Source organism: Zingiber officinale, chromosome 9B, assembly GCF_018446385.1.
Source record: "Zingiber officinale cultivar Zhangliang chromosome 9B, Zo_v1.1, whole genome shotgun sequence".
In the NCBI taxonomy this organism is placed as follows: Eukaryota; Viridiplantae; Streptophyta; class Magnoliopsida; order Zingiberales; family Zingiberaceae; genus Zingiber; species Zingiber officinale.
The window spans coordinates 25,483,000-25,507,899 of record NC_056003.1 but is presented as its reverse complement, the minus strand read 5'-3'; positions in this window follow the sequence as shown (position 1 = coordinate 25,507,899).

Here is a 24,900-nt window from a genome sequence, read left to right as displayed (position 1 = left end):
TTACTTGAGGTATGTGGGTTAGAGTTTCTCTCAACATTTATACAGTGTGGTTATGTTATAGTGTTGGCTGTTGGTTATAGCGAAATTTGGGGACCAAATTTTTATTAGTAGGGGAGGATGTGAGATCTCGGAAAATTTAAATAAATAGGGTTATTTCAGAAATAGCCTTATAGAATTTTTTCGGAATTTTTAGAAATTTTCTGGGAATTTTTCGGAGCTTGTAAGAGGGTTTTGAAGGGATCGATTTATGGGTCCGGATAAAGCCTGTTTGGGATACCCGTTTAAGTGAGGAAAAGTTTTTAATTATTAATTATTTTCCTTTTCTTTTTATTTCCCCCCCAAACGCCGAACCCGAGCCCTCCTTCCCCGATCTCCCCTCTCTTCCCTTCTTCTTCTGTTCTCTCTTGCGGACGAAGCAAGCCGACGGTTCTGGCAGCTGTCGACCTCGACGGAGACCAGTGGAATCACCGGAGCTTGCTGGAGCACGATAGGACTGGTGGAGTACAGATCTTCTTCGGTCGAGGGGTTACGGTCCGGTGGATTCAGCGCCCGATCGTCGGCAATACGGCAGCTAGGGCACGGCGGGGGGCTCGATTCGTGTCTTCTCCTAGCCAATCGACCTTCCCTTTCCTCTCCTCGCATTGCTCACAGTGCGATCCACCCCTTCATTGGCCGGATTTGGATCGAGAGACGCCACCGAGCAGTGATCTTGGAGGTAAGGCATCGCCGGATCTTTGGTGGATTCAAAGGTTCGTTAGGTCAGAGTTCTTCCGGCATTGATTCTTCTTGTGCTGGTATTTCCTCTTGAGCAGATCTTGCACCTCCTGTTCTTGTAGTGGATTGGGAGATTCGGTTGAGGATGGAGGTGTGTTTGAGTTGTCGGGCAATGCCTAGAAGAGTTGTTGCTGGATCAGTGATCTCCTTGATTGATCTCTTGTTGTAATCCGATTGATTTCCAGTGAGGTTGAGTGTCCTGTGGATCTAGAATTGGGTTCTGTGGCTTCTGGCTTCGGCAGACACCTCATCCAGCCAGCTCAGTTTGGTTCGGCAGTCATCCATACCTCAGTGTACCTTGATACAACACCTAGTTCAGCTGGGAATTGAGGTATGTGTAGGGATTTTGATACATGTGTAGTGTTGATTTAGGGTTAGGTTTGAAATGAATTTTGGTTGGAACATGTTATAGATTATGTGTTAGATGATTAGGTATGATCTTGATACCTATTGATAATTAATTATCATTAGGTTATATGGATTTAGGTTTGATTTGCTAATCTAGTGGTTGATTAGGGATTAGGAAACTATCCCTAGTTAACCGTTAGAAAGGTTGTGGGATATGGTTTAGGGTTTGTTCCTAAATTTCTATTTAAGATTTATTTAGCTATTTGTTAGTATTCTAGCTAAATAAAAGTAAATGTATTTACACAGGACTCTGATTCGAGACGAGCATCTCGATATTGGATTAGGACCGGATTGTACCTTCTATTCGAGGCGGGTACCCTTTGACTTATCTCTTGATAGTGTCTTTTGATATGTGCAGTTTATATATACTTGCTAGTGATTGGTAGATTTAGCACTTCCCTGGTTATAGGTTATTCGATACTTGTAGACGGTTACTAGTGATTGGTAGTTCAACACTTCCCCTGGATTTAGGGTTAGTTGATACCTATCACATACTTCATCTGCTAGTTGCTTTACTTCAGGATTGGATATTTTATCTCTTGCCATGTGTATATATGTTCATAGAGGTGCATATCTATAGTGCTCTACTCTACTGGATTAGTTGCTTTACATGTGTGATACATGCTCTTGGATTCATGATACTTACATCATTGTATATGTGATGTCTTTGGATTTATGCTGTTTATATCATGTTTATAGTTATATGTGTTTACCTTTTTGACACGCACATATATGGAGGAGGCTTTGTTCAGGTATGTCATATTGTAGCCGCATGCACCATATCGCATGATTGCATGCTGGGCGATTGACGACTCCATTATTGTTGAGCTCGTCGGCCGGCTACATAGGCCTGCACACAACGTGTTCACTGCATGGGTAGTGGCACAGCACAGTAGGGTGTGTATGGCAGTAGCTCTGTAGTGCTCCGCTGGTCCGCTCATGGGTAGTGTGACTGCAGCGTGGTAGCAGACAGGGATCCCTCCCCGTCATCGCGTACCGGGAGTTGAGAGCATTGCGCTCCCTCACTATGTTTGAGGTAGGAGGATAGGTGTACTCCGACAGCATCCCGTCCACTCGGTCACTCTTCAGGGGCAGTGATGGCAGAGTGCACGGTGTCACAGCCCTACCCACTCGGTCTCACCATTGTGTGTGAGATGGCTGACTGGTTGACAGGGGTGACCATGTCATATTGCATCATATGCACGGATTGCATTCGTTATGATTGATGCATTTTGGTGATTGCATATGATTGACATGCATACAGGATACATGCTTTTGCTCTGACTATTTTTATCTCTGTATGTTGACAGTCAGTTGCCCAAGCCTCGCAGGTGAGTACAGTTTATTTCAGTTATGCATTTCTTATTATTCTTGCTATAGACTGTGCTTTATGCCTATTGCTGGTTATTACAGTTTATTTCAACTATGCATATCTGTTATACTGTTAGGAGACCGTACCGTAGGTTGTACTGTTAGGAGACTGTACTGTAGGCTCTATGGTTTAGTGTACTGTACCATAGGTTATTACTGGTGGATATATATTGCTGCACATGTCTATTGGTTTACCTGCTGAGTTCTTGAACTCACCCCGTTGTTACTATTTTTCAGGTTGAGGTCGTCAGGAGAGATTCCAGTCGCTAGCCCCTTGGTCGCGAGGATTTCTAGATATCGTTTTCTGTATTCGCTTTTATACGTATACTTGTATTGTGGGTTTGTATTGTGGACTTTATGTCGAACCCTTGGGTTTGCTGCTTTTGTTTTCCGCTACAGATTTTCACACTACTTCGTGGATTTGTTTTCTTCGTTGTAGTGGAGTAGGATGTGTACGTATATCTTCGTTGGTTTTATATCGTTCTTCCTTATTAAACTGTGTGGAATATTGATATAAACTGCGTGGTTGTTTCTTATTTGTATTGTATTGTTCCGGCCGAGTGTGGCCGAGGTATAGATATATGTATACTGAGATTCATATTGTCCGCCGTACAGGGGAGATGCTGCCGAAATTTCTTCGGACAGGGACTACCTGGGGCGTGACATATATTGTCAAACATCGAAACCCTAGAGGTCAGTTGCACCAATAATTTTTCCTTTTTTGATGTTTGACAATTTTCTTAAGTTAGACTTGGGTCCTTAAGGGTTAATTCTCAAAGTTTGAGAGATTCGAACAGTTTAGGAGATTAGAAATATTCTTACCTTTTCTAACCCAAGATCTTAACTTTTCTAACTTAAGATCACTCTCCCCTTTGACACACATCAAAAAGACATAACCTGAATGTTACTAGGTTTTGCACCAATAATAACTTTTGATAGTTAATTTTCAAAACATTTTGTAAAAGAGTATTTTTAAATAGATTTTCAAAATAAATAGAATTTTAAATAGAGTTTCAAATATTTGTAAAACTAATTTTTGAAAGACTTTTGAAAGATATATTTAATCTTTCAATCAGAACTCCCCCTCAACTTGACACACTCTTAGAAATCCTTATTAACTACAAGGAAAACTTCGTATATGTCTAGGGTGTTAAACCAAATCAAAAGAAAACTATTTTTCAAAATACATGCCAAAAACAAATTTGAAAGTGATATTTTCAATAAGTATTTTTCAAACAAGGTTTTTAAAACAGTTTGCACAAAGATGTTTATGTAACACCCCACCCTCCTCACTACTAGTCTGCGAGGGTGGAGCGCTACTGGACTACTATCTTTATTTAACTATCCTTGTTCACATGTTGATAGAAATTCCTAAAACTCTCGGAGAACTCAAAACATACAATTAACTAGCAGCGGAAGACTAAATGACTCATCTAATACATTCTTAATAAATGGCAATCTTAATAAATTTTTATGCTAGGTCCCAAGGCTTCTATAGTCCAGGCATCACACATCCATTCGCACCTCCTTGTCGCCTTCCTCTGTGATAACTTTTCCTTTGCTCTATCTGCAGTAAGAGGAAAATGCAACTATAAGCAAAATTACTTAGTAAGCGCTATCTAACTCACAAAACTCGAGCAAATCTAAACAAACATGCTAGCATAAAAGAAAACTAAACTTGCTGGATTTTAAACTTATGTGAAGCTTGTTTTACTTGTTTAAAAATTTATACTTTAGTACTTCAAAATAATAATCAACTTTCTTCTTGGGCCCGACAACTGTACTTGCTATGCGCGCATCCCTAACTAGACCCGAGATAGCTGGTCCCGAATCTAGTAGGGTTTACTAGGTTATTTAAACCTAGGGACGACTATGAGAGCCCAACCCAAGGACAACTGAGAGTCTAGCACAGTGCCACTTATAAAAGTAAAATACTGATTTATAAGTTGATTTATCTTAATTACTTCTTCTTTAAATGCCTTGGCATTTTAACGAGCACCTTGTGTGCCAAAATCCCTAAAGTCTTGACTTTGGGATCTACTTAAGGCCTTGGTGTTACGCTCCGCAAGTGTACGGAAATGTCGCAAGTAATATAAAAGATTATCGTATCCACAGGGACTGGAATAAGCACTAGAAATGTCTCAATGCGAATTAGCTAAACAGCTATCCAATCGTTTCAAAAGCAAAGTAAAGGTAAACAAATCTAATATTAAAGATCAACAAACAAGAGTTTAGTGTTTTGGGTTATGATAAAGGGAGATTCTAGGAGTTTCGGTTTCTTTGTAAGATTTCTTGAATGTAAATGGTTCACCAATTCTTATTCCTCAATTGCCAAACATGTAGAAAGTTGCCGGTTCCCTCTTGCAATAGACAACCGGCTAAGGACTGAGAAATGTATCTAAATAGGATTAATTAGACATGAACCTACGTTGTCCTTACACAGAAGCGCACCTATTACTATGCCTTCCTCGGATATCAACATAGAAGCCCACACCTTATTAATCTATAAAGATACAAGAAGCTCATCATAGAATCCATCCTACTCTCTTGAATATCCCTATTTCCTCTTCAAGATTATCTCTCAAACGTCCTTACACGGGCTTGCACCTGTCACGTGGATCCCTCGGATGATCGAGTGAGAGTTTATCCTTACCAAGTCCATAAGATATCCAAACAATCAATCAAGAATGAGAATTAAGCACAAACCACCATCAATCATTCAAGATCTAATTGATACAAGCAAGATAATGTCATTGAAACAAGAAAATGGCAAATCCAAAAGAGATTACATCAATCCATCATACAAATACTCCCTTAATCCTAGAATACAAGATCTACTCCATGAATCGAGGAAGAAAACCCGATAGAATAGAGATTACAAGCATTCCTTGAATCCCCAATCCAAGAAAACAAGAAGAGGGGGAAAGAGAAAACTTATCTACGAAGAAGCCTTGTCTTCGGATCCAATCCTCACTCCGGAGTCGAAATCGTCGAGATCTCCCTTAGAATCGCCCAGAAATCCTCCCAAGAATGGGAGGAAACCACCAAATCCTCCTTTCTCCCAAAGGGGGAGAGATCCCCTTTCAAATCATGAAGGAGGGTTTAAATAGAGGAGGGATTCGGGCGCCACACGACCCCGTGACACGGCCGTGTGAGATTCACACGGCCATGTCCAGTTCCCTCTCTGCCTAACCTGCACGGCCGTGTGACTCCACACGGCCAGAACCCTTCTGCTCTCTGGAAATGATACACGGCCGTATGGTTCACACGGCCACAGCCTGCTTGGTCTCTGGAAGTCTCACACGGCCGTGTAGATCCACACGGCCATGTAAGGCTTCTGCTCTGGTTGGCTTCAAATCTTGACACGGCCGTGTGAGGTTCACACGGCCATGTCATCTTCCTCTTCTTTTGGTGCCAAACTCCACACGACCCGAGCTCCATCCCAGTGCATGGCCGTGTGAGGTACACGGCCTGGTGCTTTCTTCCTTTGTTTCCTCCAAGGCTTGCCCAAAGATGTAAATTCTTCACCAAATCGACTCCTGCGTACAGTAAATGCACAAAAAGTAGATCTCCGAACCAAAAGAGTAAATATGCTAAAAGGAAAGCTGGAAGTATACAAATGCATAGATCAAGCATGCTCAAAGTATGTAAATGTGCGTAAAAACATGCATAAAAGAGTATATAATCTACGCACATCACTTGGCCTTTTTCTTTCTGTTCTTTATCTTTCTTATACTTGTTAATACCTCTAATAAAAGAATGCTTCTTTAAAAATGAAATGTTTAAACAAATTCTAACTTTGAAATGCATAAACAAAAATCTGCATACTATGCTAATCAAAATTCTACATACTATACTAATCAAGATTCTGCATTCTATGCTACACTATTTCTGTATACTATGCAAACATAAATTCTGCACTATAATACTTAACCAAACTGCACTATAATCTTTTTCTTTAAAACCTGCACTATAAGTTCCACCAAAAATCTGAACTACAAGTTCCACAAAAAATCTGTATTATAGGATTAATTAAAATCTGTACTATAAGCTTAATTAAAATCTGCTCTATAAGCTTAATTAAAAATCTGCACTATAAGCTTACATAAAAATCTGCATATGAGCTTAATTAAAATCTGCACTATAAGCTTAATTAAAATCTGCACTATAAGCTTAAGTAAAAAGCTGCACCTATAAACTTAATTAAAATTTGCACTATAGACTTAATTAAAATCTGCACCTATAAGCTTAATTAAAATCTGCACTATAAGCTTAATTAAAATCTGCACTATAAACTTAATTAAAATCTATACTATCGACTTAATTAAAATCTGCACTATAAGCTTAATTAAAATCTGCACTATAAGCTTACATAAAAATCTGCATTATAAGCTTCATTAAAATCTGCACTATAAGCCTACATAAAAATCTGTACTATAAGCTTAATTAAAAATCTGCACTATAAACTTAATTAAAAATCTGCACTATAAGCGCTTCTCATGCTTCGAATTCAAGAAGAACAAAGGTCTGAAACTACTCCTACTGCAGGTGAGAAGCACTTACCTTTGCGTTCTTGGGCTTACAACCGGAAAGAAAACTTCTAGGGTTTGCTGGAATTGCAAGCTTCAACCCCTCCTTCGTGCTCACGGTTTCCCCTTGACGAGAGGATCACAACCATGTGAAGATCTCTTGGAAATCTCCCTTGGCCGGCCGCCGGAGAGGAACCCTAGATCCCCCCCTTTTTTTCCTTCGTCCAAACAGGAGACGCTGTGCCGTCGGGAGAGAAAAGGAGAGGAGAGGTTTAGGTTTTGGAAAATAATCCCTAAGTTCTCCCTTTTTATAACTTAATATTTCTGTTAACTATCTTAAATAAATTCGCTACCTTTTCTAAACAGACAAATCCAACATCAACTTATCCCTTTTATAATCCAATATTCTGTTAACTATCTTAAATAAATTCGCTTCCTTTTCTAAACAGACAAATCCAACATCAACTTATCCCTTTTATAATCCAATATTCTGTTAACTATCTTAAATAAATTTTGCTACCTTTTCTAAATAGAACTGCCTGCTTGACCACTTGGTCAGTCGGATTTGCTTAAGGCTTGGTTCGGCTAGAGGTTGCAGGTTCGAATCTCGGCTAATTTTCTTTATTTTTTTGCAACTTGTTTCTTTTTGTAAAAATACCAAACGAACTTCAAAAATTACATAAAAATACTCTAAAAATTTCTAAAATTGTCTAGAATTTTTCTAAAGCATTTCTAAATATTTTTAAGTACTATTAGAACTCGAAATGAGGAAATTTGGGTTGTTACAGTTTGCAAGACCTTTCAAGGAGATTTTTAAAATTAAGAATGTAAAATAAGGTAACAATTAATAATTAAATAATAATGTTTAGTATTCAAATAATCTTAATGGAAATTTTAGGAATTTTTTGAAAAATTTTCGGAGCTCGTATGACGAGTTTACGGGGATAAATTAATAGGCTTGGGAAAGACATGTTTAGAAATACTCAAAAGTAGGAGTTGATTTAGGAAAGTACTTAGGGTTTGATTAAATCAAACCTAAGTTTCCTGAATAATGTTTATTTTCTTTTTTATTTCCTTCTCCTTTCTTCTTATTTCTACTAGAACCCTTCTTCCCAACCCGCGGCGACACCCTCTCCTCTCTCGCCAATCTCTTCTTCCCTTCTCTCTCGAGCCACACCGCTCGAACTCTTCTCCTCCTCCGCCAGCCTATCTTTCCTGTTCCCTTTTCGGATCACTGATCAAGGTGAGGAGGCGCTCGTCGTCCCTAACGTCGCTGCCATCTCTCGACCCGAGCAACACCATCGTCCCTCTGCCCTAGCGCCGACCACTACCGAGTAGCTAACCAGAGTCGAGCCCTCACCCTGCATCAGTTGCGCCAGACTGCGTCTCTGCCCTAGAGCAGTCGCCACCCTCCCTTTGCCTGGATCGTCGCTAGCGTCTGAGGTATAGTCGTGCCCTAGATTTCCACCGTCGGGTCTTCTTTTTCCACACTACCACCAATCGAGCCAGCGCCGGTTGCTTTTCACCAGGTACTTTCCTTCAACTGGTCATCGTCGGAGGTGATCTTCTTGGGTATGTGATCCTTGTGGATGGAGGAATCTATTGAGCTAGTTGATTCATAGGTTCTGCCGGGTCATCTATTCGCTTTTCTGGTGGATCTAATCGCGTTACAAGTTGTGGCTTTCCTCAGTTCCGACCATTTCGTGGTTGATCAGGTATGTTGTCATCACAGATGGCTGAAGGAGAAGAAAAGGTAAGGGAATTAATGGGATACAAGTTTTTGGGAATTTTTCTAAGATAATTGAATAGTGGATGGTTAGGGTTGTTAGAGTGTATACTAAAAGCTTAGCTTTTTGTAAACATTTATTTTGAAATAAAAAATCACATTGGTCATGTGTCTACATTTATATACTAAGTGTAGTTGTTCAATTAATTTATATTATAGATAACATGGTATGTGGTGTCACACATAGAAGATCATGTCATCAGTTCCTTATAAATTATAAACAGTAGCTCACAACTAAGATGGAAAGGAACAAACCATTGGAATAGTCGTAGTGTAATTTGATATTGGTTTATCTTAACTATAAAATTACACTAGTACACTCTGAGTGTATTGAGCAGGACCATTTGAGGTAGTTTCTTTTTATACTGACTGCATAAAAGAACAAGACCTCTGTTATTATGGAAGTGTGTACTCTTAATCATAATATAATAACAAGCACATATACTTAATACTTATTTCTTTAATTTATCAAAGGGTGTAATTTAGGTTGTTAAATTAATAGGCCCGATAAGTTAGAAAATGATATTATTTATATGGTGTGTTGTTGATTATAGAATGAAACTGTGCCCTAGTAATCTAGGTTGATGATGTCCCCTTGAGGAGCTCATAAGGATTGTCATGTAAACCCTGCAGGTGGACTTAGTTCGACATAACAATGAAGTTGAGTGGTACTACTCTCGGAGCTAGATATTAATTGAGTTGTTAGTAACTCATTTAATTAGTTGACATTTTATATCTTAAACATAGGGAGACTAACACACTCATGATAAGAAGGAGCCCATATAGTAATATGGGATTGGTGTGGTAGTTCAATAATAACTCTTTAGTGGTATGAGTTATTATTGATGAACTCGATTTGGGTGTTCGGGGTGAACACGGGAAGCTCAAGTTCATTGGGAGACCAAAACCAATTCCTCCTCTTGATCCCTGTCATATTCTCTTATTTATAAAGTTTTATACCAATCCATACCCACCTTCTTACCCATCCTAAGGTGGCCGACCAAGCCAAGCTTGGAGCCCAAGCAAGGGTCGGCCAAGATAGAGCTTGGATGGGCTGAGGTGTGGTCGGCCCTAGCTTGGAGCCCAAGCTTAGGTGGTCGGCCACATAAAAAATAAAAGGAATTTATTTTAAAATCTTTCCTTATGTGGAAGCCATGGTTTTAAAAGAGAGTTTAAAATTTAAATCTTTCTTTTTATAGTTTTTTTACAAAAGTTTAAGAGAAAGGTTTGATATCTTTCCTTATTTGTAGTTAAAAGGAAGATTTTAATTTTTGATAAAACTTTCCTTTTTGTAACCATCCTCATGATTTTAAAAGAGAGTTTTAAAATTAAATCTTTCCTTTAATAGTTTCTACAAAAGATTAAGAGAAAGGTTTGATATCTTTCCTTATTTGTAGATTGAGAGGAAGATTTTAATTTTGGAGAAAATTTTCCTTATTATAATTATCCACATATTTTAATAGAGAGATTTTAATTTATAAAAGTTTCCTTTTATAACCAACCATGAAGGGACTTATTTTTAAAGAGAAATTTTTATTTTAAAAAATTTCTAGAAACAAATTAGGAAGTTTTAATTTTATATTTAAAACTTTCCTTGATTGGAGGATTTGAGGTGGTCAGCTAATAGAAACAAGAAAAGGAAATTTTAATTAAATTTTCCTTTCAATGGCAAAGAAAATAAGGAAGTTTTTATTAAAACTTTCCTTATTTGTCAAGACCAAGGAATATAAAAGAGAGGGTAGAGGTGCCTCACCTTAATAACAACAATATATCTTCTATTATTCCTCTCTTCCTTGGTGGTGGTTGACCCTCTCTTCCTCTTCCTCTCCTATTCTTCTTCCTTGTGTGGCCAGCAACATCTTCATCTCAAGGAGCTTGGTGGTGGCCAAATCTTATTAAAAGAAGAAGGAGATATTGGAGGCTTTGTTTCTTAGCATCCTTGGAGCATGATTGGTGGCCGAAAGTTCTGCATCTCTTGAAGATTGGTGGTGGCCGAAACTTGCTTGGAGAAGAAGGAAGCTTGGGTGGATTCTCGTCTTGGTAGATCATTGCCCACACGACGTCTGAGATAAGAAGAGGAATACGATAGAAGATCGTGAGGTCTATAAGCTACAAAAGGTATAACTAGTTATTAGTTTCCGCATCATAACTAGTTCATCTTTTTGTTTAGATCTTGAAATACCAAACACAAGAGGCTAGTGATTCTAGGTTTTTGAATATATGATTTGAGTTTGTGTTTCTTTTGTTTTTTCAATCTTGTGATTCGATTGTTCTTAATGGTTAAACCTAGGGTTACTATAAGGAGATTAAATATTGAATTTCATTGAAAGGCGTTGTCTAGGAAGTGGTGGATGCTCCCATAACCAAGAAGGCCTAGTGCCTCGCCATGTTTAACCTGGAAGCCAATCTCTAAAATTAATATTTAATCAAATTTGTAACATAGGTGAATTTGGATTAATAATGTTAAGCATCGTTTGCGATCTAAATCTAAACCTCTAAGAACAGATAAGTTGAATTTGGAATCAATAATGTTAAGTTCTGTTTGAGATTCCAAATTTAATTTCTAAAGAACACAATAGGCTGTTAGGAATGGTTCAGGACTTGTACAAAATTTTTGTACAGAGGAACCAGTATGATATTCCAGAATAGTAACCAACAATTGGTATTAGAGTTAGGGTTTGCCTCTGTGTGTTTGGTTTTCAGTTTAATTATGCACATATCATACATAATTTAGGCAGGATAATAGTAGGATATGCTAACTCTGTGGTTGCAGGTTCCAACTATTATGGCTTATAGTGATTGTGTGTGATTGGACCTTTGGACATGTCAAGGGCATTTTATGTGTATGCATGATTGTATGCATTAAATACAGCAGGAGCTGTATTAGTTTTAGGATTTTACATTTTTTTCGATTTAGATTACATGTACATTCCTTCGTGGAATATATGATCGATAAATGTAAAATTCCATTTTTGTCGCAGATCGTATCCTTGCGAGGCGTGGTACTATTTGTGGACCAAAGGTGCAGCAGAAAAAGAAGCAAGATAGATGCGGCGACTAGACCCGATTGCGGTGGCTAAAGATGGCAGCAGCTAGGGTTGGCAGCATACGGAGGATAGTGATGGAAAAGGCCATAATAGTTGAAATTTTTTTTTCTATATTTATTGCTTTATTTGCTGTGATGTGTGTGTGCATGGTTAAAATTCCTCACCTTAAATAATTAAGAGGGAGAGGGATTAGTAAATAAATTCCACGATCACCAATACTGGGTTGTAAGTGATGCAATAAACTTGCGTGTTGGCTCTGAGTGCCTCCCTCCACAACGGATGAGTTTGTTTGCGGATCACTAGATCAAACTTCCTTTATGGATGATTATAGGAAATTATTTAGGAGCGTGTGATCTTCTCCAACTGAAGGGGCACAATCCTATTTAATGTACTAAGTATCAAGTAATAGTATACACTGAGGTGCATTTAATAATATCCTCCCCAATGGAATCACTACTATTATTTGTGTGACCAAAGGAATACCAACTATTAATTTTATTTGTCATAAAGTTAGGATGACAAGATAATAAAATTAATGGGTAAGACCCTCCTCTTACAAATGTTTGATTTTGTATACGTCCACACTAACGTGGCATGCAAAATTCACGATGTTTTGAGGTGTTGGTAAATTTAAATAGTATTGTTTGAGGAATCAATATTATTCTAAATTTAGAGTTTTGACCAAAACTTATTTTATGATTTTTAGGATGACTTTCAACCCACTGCCTATTATATTGAAAGAGAACAAACTTACTGGTCCCAACTACATAGATTGGAAAAGAAACCTGGACATTGTCCTAACTGCTGAAGGCTATAAGTTTGTACTGTTAGAGGTTTGCCCTAATGTGCCTAACGGCGATTCTAGTGAAGAGGAGATTGAGCATCATAGGAAATGGGTCAAGGCAGATGAGATGGCGCGTTGTTACATTTTGGCTTCAATGTCAAATGTACTGCAACATCAGCATCAGGACTTACCAACTGCCTATGACATGATGAACAATCTCAAGGAACTCTTCGAACCCCAGAATCGGGCTGCTAGGCAAGAGGCAATGAGAAAATTAATGATAGCCACCATGTCAAAGGGGACACCCGTAAGGGATCATATCCTAATGATGATGGCTTATTTGAATGAAATACAAATCCTTGGAGCTGAAATCGATGGGGAAATCCGGATCGATATTATTCTCCAAATGCTACTCAGAAGTTGTGAGCAGTTTCGCCTGAACTATAACATGAACAAAAGGGCTTATATGTTGGCGGAACTTCTGACAGAACTTCAGGCAGCATAAGGTATATTTCATCATAGTTCTTATATTCACTTTGCTGAAAATATTTCTACTTCTAAGTCAAAAGGCAAGAAGAAGAAGAAACAGGCTGACTCAACAAAGAAGGTGAAAAGATCTCTAGGTACTGGACCTAAAGCTGGAGTGAAGAAGCCAGAAGAAGTCAAAAGGTTGTTCATGCTATAGTTCCACTTGAACTATAACATGAATAAAAGGGCTTATACGTTGGCGGAACTTCTGACAGAACTTCAGGCAGCAGAAGGTATATTTCGTCATAGTTCTCAGATTCACTTTGCTGAAAATGTTTGTACTTCTCTATCTAAAGGCAAGAAGAAGAAGAAACATGCTGGCTCAGCAAAGAAGGTGAAAAGATCTCTAGGTACTGGACCTAAAGCTGGAGTGAATAAGCCAAAGGGAAAGTGCTTCATCTGTAAGCAGACTGGACATTGGAAGACGGGCTGTCCTCGAAGGAGAGAGAACAATAAAGGTATGAATTATTCTCTAGTAATTGAAACATGTTTAACGGTGTTATCTACCAGCACCTGGTGTGTATATGCAGGAGTCACTGATCATGTCTGCAATACACTGCAAGGGTTCCAGGAAACCCGACCACTATATGAGGGAGAGATAACCGTCTACATGGACAATGCTACGAAAGTGGTGGTTGTTGCAATGGGAGACGTCTACTTATCATTCGATAGGAATAGAACTTTGGTTTTAAGAAATTGTCTTTCTGTACTAACTTTTAGAAAGAATTTAATTTCAGTTTCTAAACTATTTGTGGATGGATATACTATTTCTTTTGATGACAAAGTGGTTGTCAAGAAAAATAGGATAATTATATGTTCTGGTACATTAGTTGGCAATTTGTATACTCTAAAACCAATAACTCCCATAAAGTAATAAATGGAAATTAATAGCACAGCTTCTAATTCTAATAAGAGAAAGGAACTTTCGAAAATGAACCAAACATATCTTTGGCATCTAAGACTTGGTCATATTAACTTGAGTAGGATTCAAATGCTAATAGCCGATGGACTCTTGGGTTCATTAGTGTTGGGAAACTTTCTAACTTGCGAATCTTGCTTGGAAGGTAAAATGACCAAGAGACCTTTTAATGCATAAGGTATAGAGCCAAAGATGTGTTAGAACTGGTTCATTCTGATTTATGTGGTCCTATGTCTATCCAGACAAGAGGTGTTTTCGAATATTTTGTCTCTTTCATAGATGACTATTCGAGATATGGATACATTTACTTGATGCACCGCAAGTCTGAATGCTTTGATAAGTTCAAAGAGTACAACGCTGATGTGGAGAAACGTCATGGTAAAAGTATCAAGACACTACGTTCTGATCATGGTGGCGAATATCTCTTTGGAGAGTTTAGGAATTACTTATCAGAGGCTGGGATTCAATCCCAATTATCTGCACCTGGTACACCCCAATAGAATGGTGTGGCAGAACGAAGGAATAGGACTTTTATGGAAATAGTTAGATTGATGATGAGTTATTCAAAATTACCAGATTCATTTTGGGGATATGCTTTGGAAACAGCAGTGTATATTCTGAATATGGTACCTTCTAAATCAGTACCCTTTACTCCCATGGAATTGTGGAATGGGCGTAAGCCTAGTCTGAGTCATATTCGAATATAGGGTAGTCCAGCACATGTGCTGAAGGGAGATACTGACAAGTTGGAATCACGTACAGAAGTTTATCTGTTTGTAGGATATCCTAAGGGAACGAAAGGTGGTTTGTTTTATAATCCTAAAAATCAGAAGATCATTGTTAGCACCAATGCTCAATTTTTAGAGGAAGATTATGTAATAAAGCATAAGCCCATGAGTGAAATTGTTCTAGAAGAAATGAGAGAGGATATGCCTACTTTAGTACCAACAGTGTAAGATGAAATATCACAAGAAACTGCAACACGTATCACAAATGATACACAACAATAGACAGTGCCTCGTCGTAGTGGGAGGGTTATTAGGCAACCTAAAAGATTCATGTTTTTGGGAGAGTCGTCGGACTTGATCCTAGGTAAACATGAATCTGATCCCCGAACATATGACGAAGCACTCCAAGATAAAGATGCAACATCTTGGCAAAGAGCAATGAATTCAGAAATAGAATCTATGTATTCAAACAAAGTCTGGGAGCTAGTAGAACCATCAAATAGTGTAAAATCTATTGTAAAAGATATTGGATGTAAATGAATCTACAAAAGGAAAAGAGGGACAGACGGGAAGGTGGAAACCTTCAAAGCAAGGCTTGTTGTGAAAGGGTATACTCAGAAAGAGGGAATCGATTATGAGGAAACCTTTTCACCAGTCGCTATGCTTAAGTCTATCCGGATACTCTTATCTATTACTGCTCATATGGATTATGAGGTTTGGCAAATGGATGTCAAGATAGCTTTCCTTAACGGAAGTCTTGAAGAAAACATCCGTATGAAGCAACCAGAGGGGTTTATTGCAAAGGGTAAAGAGCATCTAGTGTGTAAGTGTTGGTGCGGGAAGTATCCGACGATTGAACTCAAGTTTTGATTATGACAAAGGGATTCAAAGTTAAGTTTAATTGTTATCTAACGTTTTGAATGAACTTGCAGGAAAGTCCTAAATGTACTTAGGCAAAAGCCCTAGCTGCGGTTAGGCTGTAACACCCACAAATTATTTAAGCTATACCTATGGGTATTTTTCTTTTAGAATAAAAGAGAAATGGAAATAGAACCAAAAAGAAATAAAAATAAAGAGTGGTTAAGGTTTGAACCTTAAACCTCCCACAAATAATAAAGTTAAATTGGTGTATAATAACCACTATAATCATGAATGACACATGAATAGCAAAGAATAGAAATTATAGATAAAGGTAAAGAGTATGATTAATAAGGGAACAAGAGAAAGACAAGTGGCTTTCCTCCTCTTTCTCTTGCTTAAGAAAAGAAGCAAGCAAAAGACAAGTTGCCTTTCTTCCTTCTTTTTCTCTATTTTCGTGGGAATGAAGAGAGTGAGAAGATAGAGAAGGCAAGGGGATGAATTGGGACACTTTTCATCCTCATTGGGAATAAATAGGAATAAGAGAAGAGAAGGGAAAGAAAGTTTGGTTAATTCTTCCTCCTTCTTCTTCCTCCTCCTTCTTTCTCCTTCTTCCTCCTCCACCGAGACCTAAACCTCTCCATCTCTCATTTCCGAAAATCCAAGCTAAGGTTTTTCTTGTTAAGAAAACAAATTCACAAGAAGGAGTCCTCAAGATCTACTCCTTACAAGTAAGAGAAGAAAAGAGAGAACTAGGAAAAGAAGTTTCTTCTTCCTCTTCACAAGGGTACCATCTTCCTTAGGAAAAACAAGCAAGAGGATGTAAGTATCCCCTCACCTGTGGTACAAGTTGTTTATGTGTTTTCCATGAGCTTAGAATGCTTAAAAACCTAGGATCACTTCTTAAAACTTTCGTCCAAGACTTGAATAAAAGATTTAGAGAGGTTTAAGACCTAACTAAGCATGCTCGCTATGTTCTTATGATATGTACCCTAGTATAGGAGTTAGTTAATGTTTCTAATGCTTGTATGCTTACTTAAAAACTTAGATCTATGCTCTTGAACTTTCGGCCAAAGTGTGAATAAAAGATTAGGAAGGCTTAAGACCTAAACTAAACATGCTCACTATGTCCTTATGATATGTACCCTATGATAAGAGATTAGTTTGGTATTCTTATGCTTGTATGTTGCTTAAAACCTAAATTCATGCTCATGAAGTGTTCGACCATGATAGAAGTAATTGACTAAGAGAGGTTAAAAATTTACTCTACCATGACATGACTTGCTTATTAATATGTTATGAAGAGTACTTAGTGTTTTCACACTTGTATGTTGATTGGAACCTAAATGCATGCCACCTTAGGGAATTAGGGTTTCGGCCATGATAGAAATGAAGACCTAGAAGTGTTTAAAAATTTAAACTATCATGCTCATAACTTTCCTTATGAAAAGGTAGGAAGATTTCTTAGGGTTTCATGCTTGTATGTTGTTTGAAACCTTGATGTATTGCACCTTAGGGCTTCGGCCATGATGAGAATTAAGACCTAGGAGAGCTTAAAACTTACTCTAACATGCTCATGACTCTTCTTATGACATGATATAAAGCTAACTTAGGGTTATCATGTTTGAATGTTGCTTGAAATCTAGATACATGTCTTCTTATGTTTCGGCCATGATTAATTTTAGGGTCCAAGGAAGCTTAAAATTAAATCTAGCATACTCATGAATCCCCTTATGATATGATATGAAGTTAGCTTGATATTCTTATGCTTGTATGTTGTTTAGAACTTAGTTTCATACTCCTAAGTTTTGGCCATAACCAAGTTAAAAGACCTAGGAAGCTTAGAACCTAAACCAAATATGCTCATTATGTTCTTAATGATTTATGATGTGAAATTGGTTTAGGGTTCACATGCTTTTATGTTGTTTATAACCTAGAACTAGCATGGTAACTTTCGGCCACAACAAGACCAAGAACCTAGGGAGCTTGAACCTAAACCAAATATGCTCATTATGTTCTTAATGATTTATGATGTGAAATTGGTTTAGGGTTCACATGATTTTTATGTTGTTTATAACCTAGGGCTAGGCTTGGAACTTTCGGCCACTACATGGAATTAGGTTTAGAGACCCAATTATGATTTTACTAGGTGTCTCACATGCTACCATATGAATGAAGAGATGCTAGTTAAAGTTTTCCATGCATGATTATGTTTCCTATGATGCATTATATGCTCATCTATGTATGCTTATGAACCATGCATGATAATGATTCTTATGATATATTTTATGCTCAAGTATGCATGCTTTATGATATGACAAGTAATATGCTCATTTATGTATGCTTATGAACCATGCATGATAATGACTCTTATGATGTGATTTATGCTCAAGTATGCATGCTTTATGATATGACAAGTAATATGCTCATTTATGTATGCTTATGAATCATGCATTATGATGACTCTTATGATATGCTATATGCTCAAGTATGCATGCTTTATGACATGATAAGTAAAGGCCTAAGAGTTGTTTCCCTATTAAGTGGGACTAAGAGCACTCTTTATGATATGATAAGTAAAGGCCTAAGAGTTGCTTCCCTATTAAGCGGGACTAAGAGCACTCTTCATGATATGATAAGTGACTATGACATGTTATTTTACTTTGTATGGCTTGTACCAAGGGTGGGCTCTATAAGCACCCCTAGGCCGACGGATTATGAACGAGTCTAGTAAAAAGGGTTGGGCTCCTTAGTACGCCCCTAGGTCGACGGTCGTAGTACGGACCTAGTTCCCTAGTAGGTTTAGGGCTAGCTACCCTGTCCTAGGGATTGTGCGTATTTATGTATGTATGTGGTACAAGCCGGGCCCTCATGATGATATTATGTTCAAGTATTATATGATATGTTTTAACGACATCTTGCACATGATATGACACATGTTTTAAAAGACATCTTGCATGATATTTCTTTATGATATGATATGATATGCTCTTATGATTTATATGACATGATGCTCTTTTATTTATGATATGATACATCATGATATTTTTTTATGATATGATATGCTCTTATGATTTATATGACATGATGCTCTTTTATTTATGATATGATACATCATGATATTTCTTTATGATATGATATGCTCTCATGATTTATATGACATGATGCTCTTTTATTTATGATATGATATAGCATGATGTTTCTTAATGATATGATATGTTATGATACTTTGTTTACATGATACGATGTTTAGATGATTATGTCTCCACTGTTATATGCTTATGTGATTATGATATGAAATACATTTTTGTGAGTAGGAAAGGATCTTACTAAGCGTGTGTGCTTATAGCTTACTTTCCTTATACTGCAGATAAAGGCAAAGAATGGATAAACTAGGGGAGCCGCAGGAGAGGCAAGAGATGTGTGTGGTGGTGGCTCGGCTAAGAAAAAGACCTGCTTATGCTATTTTATGTTGACATGAACTAAATTTATTTATGATTAATGTTCCGCATGATTTCATGACACTTAAAAGAATATAAAAAAATAAGTTCTTCCGCTGTTTTACTTTAGAAAAGAAATTTTGATATGCATGTATGAGTAACCCCGCCCTACTAGCAGGAGGGGCGGGCGTTTTACATAAGCAAGTGGAAAACCCTAGGGGGTGGTAACCCTAGGTCATAGGGGGTGGTAACCATATGTGTAATGCCCCGCCCCTTCCTGCTCAAGCTGACGGGGCTTACTTACTCGTTTCTTCTTAAAACAGCGGAAGTCTTGTTTATAGTATATATATTTTTTCTTTTTAAAACTTTTCCTTTACTTTTCAAATCATCATCACTAACTACCTATCATATAAAGTCACATAGCATGCTTAACATAAATTTTAAGCCATAATACTAATAAGCATGATGAAATGTCATGGAGTCATAAAAGAATGACATAAGCATAATTCTTATTAACTAGAAGCAGGTCTTTCTCTTTAGACAAGCCACTACTACACACGTCCTTCTTGCCCCCTCCTGCTGCTCCCTTAGTACATCCTTTCTTTGCCCTTATCTGTGGTACAAGGAAAGTAAGCTATGAGCACACAAGGCTCAGTAAGATCCTTTCCTACTCACAAAAACCGTATAACGTAGCATAATCACCAAGGCATAAAGCATAAAGACAACTCATCATATGTAACACCCACGAAATTAATAGATAAGTATATGGGTGTTATTTTCTTTAGAGCATAAAAATAAAAGAATAAAATAGAAACCAAAAATAGAATAAGAAGAGGTGAGGTCAAAGATTGAATCTTGAACCTCCCACAAATAATAGAGTTAAACTAGTGTATGATAACCACTAGGATAATGAATAACTTATGGATAGAAAGGAATGGAAATTGTAGTTAAAGATGAGAAGAAAGAACTAAGTAAAAGAGCAAGAGAAAACCAAGTTGCTTACTTTCTCTTCCTCTTGGTTAAGAGAAGAAGCAAGCAAAAGACAAATTGCCTACTTCCCTCCCTCTCTCTATTTTCGTGGGATTAAAGGAATGAGGGAAAAGAGGAGTTGAGGGAATGAATGAAGACATGCTTCATTTACATAGGAATAAATAGGATTGGGAGAAGAGGAGCAAGGGATTTAATTCTTCTTCTTCCTCCTTCCTTCTCCTTCTTCATTCTCCACCGAAACCAAGAGCCCTCCCTCTCCTTATTCCAAAATCTAGGCTAGGTTTCCTCTCCAAGAAAACTAATTTACGAGAAGAAGCCTTCAAGATCTACCCCTTCCAAGCAAGAGAAACAAAAGGAGGTGCAAGAAGAAGAAGCTCTCTCCTTCCTTTGCACCTAGGGTATCTTCTTCCTTAAGAAAAACCACAAGCGAAAGGAGGTAAGTTTTCCCTCACCTGTGGTACAATAGTTCATGTGTTCTTCATGAGGTTAGATTTCTTAAAAGGGAAAAAAAAACTAGGGTTGCTTCATGGTAACTTTCGGCCAAGACAAAAGAAGGACCTAGGAAAATTTTAAGACCTAACTAGATATGCTCAATATGTTTCTTGTAATATGTATCTTATGGTAGGAGGTTAATCTAATGTTTCTATGCTGGAATGTTTAGTTAGAACTTAGATCCATGTCCCTAGACTCTCGGCCAAGCATGAATAAAAGAGCTAGGTAAGCTTAAGACTTAAACTAAACATGATCCCTTTGTTCTTATGATATGTACCCTATGATAAGAGGGTTGTTAACATTTCTCATACTTGTATGTTGCTTAGAATTAAGATTTCTTCCTTTCAACTTTCGGCCATGATAACATTAAGGGCTAGGAGAACTTTAAACCTAATCTAAGCATGCCATGACTTTTCTTAAGATAAGATATGAAGTTAATGTGATATGCTCATGCTTGTATGTTGTTTAGAACTCTATTTTATGCTCATGAATATTCGGCCAAGATAAGATTAAGGGCCTAGGAGAACTTAAAACCTAAACTAAGCATGCTATGATTTTTCCTTATGATAGAATATGAAATAACATGATTTTTCTCATGCTTGTGTGTTGAGTGGAACCTTATTTCATGCTTCATGAACTTTCGGTCACAATTAGTTTAAAGGCCTAGGAAACTTAGAATCTAACCTAAATATGCTCATGATGTTCCTTGTAGCGAATACTATGAAATTGGTTAGGGTTCCCATGCTTTTATGACACTTGAAACCTAGTTCCAAGCTTTACAAGTTTCGGCCACAACAAGGTTAAGGGCCTAGGAAACTTAGAACCTAACCTAATTATGCTCATGATGTTTTATGTAACAATTGCTACGAAATTGGTTAGGGTTCCCATGCTTTTATGACACTTGAAACCTAGTTCCAAGCTTTATAAGTTTCGGCCACAACAAGTTTAAGGGCCTAGGAAACTTATGTAAGACCGTTAGATTCGATAGAGGGGGGGGGTGAATATCGATTCGAAAATATCGAGTATAAGCGCAGCGAAAAAGTAAAGTAGACACAGTTGTTTTTACTTCGTTCGGAGCCTGTGACGACTCCTACTCGAAGGCCCGTGGTCCTTGACCACTTTCGTTGGGCAATCACTAGCAATTCGAATATAATTACAAAATGAATACAGGAAATGCTAATGAAACAAAGTAATACCGACAAGGAAATTAAGAAAAACGAAGAAGCACTTTGTCGGAGCTTTGTTAGCGTCGCAGGAACGTAGAGCAGCAGGACCAGCAGTCGAAAAGTTCTCAGTTGATGATTGATTCTGAAGCTCCTGCCTGGGGCTTCTTTTATATGCTGTCCCGGGCGCCTGGATCCCTTCCGGGCGCCTGGAATGTGACGTAGCTGCACAAACCATGATGCTCCACGTGGCGACGACTCGGCTGGATGAAATTTGCCTTCCGGGCGCCCGGACCTCCGGGCGCCCGGATCCCCTCTGGGCGCCCGGACCCCTCTTCTCCAGAAAGTTTTTCTCCTGCAAGAAAAGGTTAGTCCGAGGCAAATGTACCCTGCAGCAAAGAATGTTAGCACAGTTTTACAGATGAGCAAAGTATGACTTAGATTCCGTCTTTCCGAGACCAGAATCTAGTCACGATCTCGACTTAGATATCCGAAATGGATCTAAGCCGGATCGACGCCTAATGTTCCCTACCCGGGAACGCGTCCTTGCAGTCACTCCCCTCCAGTGACTTACCTCACTTACCTGCCAGACGTCCGGTCAGCCCGTCGACCCGTCTGGACTTCTCGCCAAGCGTCCGGTCAGCCCGTCGACCCGCTTGGACTTCTCGCCAGCTATCCGGTCAGCCCGTCGACCTAGCTGGACTTCTCGCCAAGCGTCCGGTCAGCCCGTCGACCCGCTTGGACTTCTCGCCAGCTATCCGGTCAGCCCGTCGACCTAGCTGGACTTTTCCTGCACACTTGATAAAAGTGTCAGACAACAACAAACCTAACTTAACCTGATTTGTCATTCATCAAAACCTGAGTTAGACCGTTAGTGCTAACCGCACCAACAATCTCCCCCTTTTTGATGGAATGACAACCTGGTTAAGTTAGTGATAAAAAGTATGCAAAAATCAAGCATGATTTTTGAGGTTTTTAAGGTTTAAGTTAGTTTTTTTTTAAGTTTGCATTTAGTTGCCCATTTAGTTGCCCTAACTTAACCAACCTAACTCTCCCCCTTTGGCATTCATCAAAAAATAAGGGTAAACAATCATAGCGATAAATACTGAAAACAGTAATACCTTGAACAATAACTGAGTTTTTAAATCCAAGAGAAGATCAAATTGACTTGGGGGGGTATAAAGTTTTGAAAATTTGTTTAAAGCATTAGCTTTTAGCTTTTAGAAAAAATGCTAAGTTTAGATAGGTTAATTTTCAAACATAAGTGTATAAAAAATTTTTTCAAAACAAGTTTCAACTTTGAAATGCTACTTAAACATAAGTTTTCAAAACCAAAATTCCAAAACTAAGTTTGAAAAGTCTATTTTTCAAAACTAATTGAATTTTATTTTTCAACACTAAGTGTACAAGATTCAATTTTCAAAACAAGGAAAATAACTTTGAGAAGCTTAGTTTGTAAACTAAATTTTGTAAAATTTATCCTTCAAATTAAATTGTCAAAATTAAGTAAAGTCAAATTTTTAAGAAGTAGACTCAGGACAATTTTCAAAGTAAAATTAAGTTTAAATCTTTACTTTTAGTTTTCAAAGGAGTTTTGATAAACGTAAGAAAAAAAATTTTTGGAATGTTTTTTGTAAAGTTTGCTTTTCAAAATCAAATTTTTCAAAGTTTAAAAGTATTAGATTCAAAACCATGGTTTAAGATACTTGAAAAGTTCAGTTTTCAAAGAATAGGTAAAAAGGATAAAAAGTTTGTGAGTTTAAAAATTTCACAATTTTAAACAAATTATTTTTAAACTTTGATTTTCAAAATTAAGTTTAAAATTCAATTTGGAAAACTAAAGTAGTTTTATTTCTCCCCCTGAATTTGATATTTAACTTCAACCAGCTGTCTAACCAATTAGGTACTAACTAACTATTAGAAAATAGTAGCTTTCACTTGGTTAGTCAGATTAAGTTAATTATAATCAGTCAGTGTTTGACTCGACTGATGAACTTTAATCTGATTAATATTTGAATTGTATTTAACGTCCAGACTTATACTGATGCACTGAAATAAGCATCTTAAGTCCAGACAGATGGCCTATGCATCTCACCCCTTTCTATGCTTATCAACCACAAGCAAGGTAAACCTAAGGTGTTGGTGAGATGCTCAAGAACTAAACCTATGGGTACATGCTTTCTAAGGATGTAAGACTAGTCTAAGGCCAAAACTGTTTTTGAAAGTTTAAAAATGGAAATTTTGAAAACAAACAAGTTTAGCCTATAAGTTGATAAAATCAATTTTGAAAGTATTTATGAAGGATCCTAGTCTATTGAGCACATCCCTAATTGTCGTCGTAAGTTGCTAAATTCACTTTCAGGGAGTGGTTTTGTAAAAATGTCAGCTAAATTTGATTTAGACTCAATGTACTTGAGTTCAATATCACCTTTAGTAACATGATCCCTGATGAAGTGATGCCTAACTTCAATATGTTTGGTTCTTGAATGATGCACAGGATTCTTGGTTAAGTTAATCGAACTTATATTATCAATTAATACTTTTACATTTGTGATATTTAAGTTGAAATCTTTTAGAGTATGCATCATCCATAATATTTGTGCAACACACTCGCCTATAGCTATGTATTCTGACTCAGTTGTAGATAGTGCAACACAGTGTTGCTTTCTACTAAACCAGCTGACAAGGGATGGACCAAGTAGTTGGCATCCACCACTTGTGCTTTTGCGGTCTAATTTGCATCCGGCATAATCTGAATCAGAATATCCTATTAATTCAAAGTTGTTGGTCCTAGGATACCAAATACCTACATTTGTGGTTCCCTTGAGGTATCTAAAGATTCTTTTGACTTGAGTCAAATGAGATTCTTTAGCACAGGTTTGGTATCGAGCACACATACTAACTGCAAATAAAATGTCAGGTCGGCTTGCAGTTAAGTAAAGTAGACTACCTATCGCGCTCCGATAATGTTTTAAGTCTACTGATTTTCCATTAGGATCATCATCTAGGATTGTGTTTACGGCCATAGGTGTTTTTATTTCTTTAGTATTTTCCATTCCAAATTTTCTAAGTAACTCCTTAGT